This window comes from Limulus polyphemus, unplaced genomic scaffold (assembly GCF_000517525.1).
Source record: "Limulus polyphemus unplaced genomic scaffold, Limulus_polyphemus-2.1.2 Scaffold2, whole genome shotgun sequence".
Lineage (NCBI taxonomy): Eukaryota > Metazoa > Arthropoda > Merostomata > Xiphosura > Limulidae > Limulus > Limulus polyphemus.
The window spans coordinates 676,264-679,290 of record NW_013665612.1 but is presented as its reverse complement, the minus strand read 5'-3'; positions in this window follow the sequence as shown (position 1 = coordinate 679,290).

The window sequence follows — 3,027 nt, the reverse complement described above, 5'->3', positions numbered from 1 at the left end:
AGGATGGTTGGCCTTTGGAATGGGTTGCCTTCGGATGTTGTAGAGGCAATATATTTAAGTGTGTTTAAAAGAAAGCTTGATAAGTATATGAGTGATAAGGGCTGACCTTAAGATTTTTTTAAATTCATTTATTAATAGTATTAGTTTAGTTTGAAGGATGGAACAGCTGAGATGGACCAATAGGTCCCATGTTGTCCCAAAACGTTATGCTATAATGATGGGGATTGATTGCATTGCTAACTTTTTTGCCCAATTCAACTATCCAAGGGCAAAAGACAAACATACTTCGAATACAAACTTAAATTGTTTTAATGTTCTTGTAGCGCCTCTAACGTCATGATGAGAAATTCTATATCATGTTATACCTTGGTAACAAAAATATTATTCCGGAACGACTGAATACGATTTTTCTCTGTAATACGACATAAAATAATTCTATACTTAGCGAATGAAATACTTGATGCGAATTAAAAACCATTTATTACATTTCATGATATGGAAGCTATAGTTAATTTTTTGCATTGAATAAATGTTAATATGCACTGTAACAATATCTGGCGATATCCGTGAAGCTAACAAAGTATATGCCGAACTAGGTGTGCAGTTTTTTTATTCAAAATATTAACTAAAATCTTGGGTGATCTTATGTAAATAATTATTTTAAGTGTAATACACTTACAACGAATGAACGTTCTTTTTTTTATCGAAGAGAAAGAAGAAACTTGTAAAATAAGCCGAGTACTTTCAAACCTAGAACCTTTTACCAAACCACATACATTTTCAGCTGTAGTATTTAATTCTTAGCACAATTGTTTCTGTTGCAAGATCTGGCTTACGCGTATGTGACATAAAGCAAGTTAATTTTACATAGGATTTCTTTAAAATGATGGACTAATCATATATTTTATTATTGTTCTAGATGACAGAAAAATTAAGAAGCTATGCGGACTAAAGTCTGCGTATCTGATTCTGGGCTGATTCTTCAGGGTGGTGGTTATATATTAAAAACTACACAAAACAAGGTAAGAAATGCCTAGTACACAGGCACATTTTTTTTCAGTGAAAATTAAAATATTTGAAATGTTATCATAATAACATACGTAAGTTATGTATGCATATATATATGCATGCATATATATACACAACACACATACATACTTTGAACAAAACCAGTATTACGCGTATCGTAAATGCATAAAATACATTGCAGATGTAAGTCATCATCACAGAAATACGTACTTTCTTTTAAAAAAATATTAAAGCTGTCGGCTAAGACCCATTAAATTTCCGTGAATGGCTACATTGTTAACTCAGATTATGTGAACCTTTTGATCGTGAATTGAAATTTCTGAATCTTTAAGGGCCAAGCCTTCACAAAAAAATAAAATAATGGCTGAAGTCAGCCATTTGTTGCTCTGTCCAATTTTCGGCATGCAAGAAATGAATCACGATCTTTCTTTTCTTTTCGGAATACGGTAGATAATCATTTCCATTTTTGGTAGACTTGAAAGTTTCCAATTATTCAGAAAAACTTGCTTTTTATATAAGATTTTTTTCGTGATTTTTCAAAAATAGAAACGATACATACTTTAAAAACAAACTAAGTGAAGTTGGAACTAGAAATATAAACTCATTTTTTGCATAAAAAATACATAAGAAACTTGTGAAAGTTTTGTTCTACACAGCTTAATAATTATGGAAATAAATAAATTAAAGTATTAAAGTTATGAAATAGCATTGAATATACATGTGTGTGTGAAAGAGAGATGTGTAAGTAACAGTAAATCAAAAAAAGAGAAACATTATTTCTGAAATTCAAAAGGCTTACAAAAATATATAGCTCTGAGTTTAATGTTTAGTAATATTTTTTGTATGAACTTCCGTCACAAAAACGCCCATCACACTTTGGGAAAGTGGGTGCGCTATAAGAATGACAGTCAAATTCCCCTATTCATCACAATCAAGGATTATATATTTATTATCTTAAATACTATAGTATATATTTTTTCGCTTTTGAGAAGTTTTTAGATAAGACAATAACTTTTCTGTGTGAATAATTTTGCTTTTTATCTTTCACTGAGACAATCTTCAATAAGTATCTGTTAATTTTAATCTGTTTAAATTTCAAAGACTGTGCTAACACATAAGCCAAGATTTACGAAGCATATTTATAAAATTTCTGTTACTATTGTCTCTGAATGTACCATAAATTTTAGTATATCAGTAAATTTGTCAGTGCAATCTGCAAAAGCATGAAAATTATAATCTGCCTAAAATGCAAATTTTCTAATTAGCTGCTATGACATAAAGTGTATTTTTTGTTGTTTTTTTTCTGAAACTAAAACCTCCTTTCTCTGTGTACCATATCCTAAATTTTACTTGTGGTTTACTGGTCAATAATTTCATTATGTAAGTCTATCTGACATTTAGCATCAAACTTCAAAGCGGGTTTGTAACATTTAATTGGAATTAATAGCTCGAAACTACTTAGTATGAAAATCGTTTCTGATTAGTGTATAATACTTTTAAGAAAATGTGGATTTTAATTAAAGCCTAAATAGAATAAAAAGTGTAAAAACTATTAGCATTAGCATGTTAGACAAACAACCTCTTAATAATCAAAAGCCTCACAAAATGGGCTTCAGAATGTACAAAATTAATCCATTTATTAGAATATTAAAAGAACAACTTTAGCGAAAAAGGCCTGGATACCCTCCTCATGCCAGCTTCACCGTTATAGCTTACTCTGTTATCTTCCATTTATAGAAGTCGATTAAATGTTGTTGTTGCTTCTTTACATTGAAATATTGAATTCTAGTATTTATCTTCTTTGTATGTAATGAACTGCTTCTTTACTACTTCACATTTTCTTTATTTTTGGCTTTTTTACCTTTAGTTAAGTTATCTCCTTTTTTTATTCGTCAACTCCATCATTACTGTAAATATGTCAATAATAATTACTCCTTTGGATGCTATTTCTTGCATTCTACTATCATAATTGTTTGTTGTTGTTTCTTTGTTTTTGTT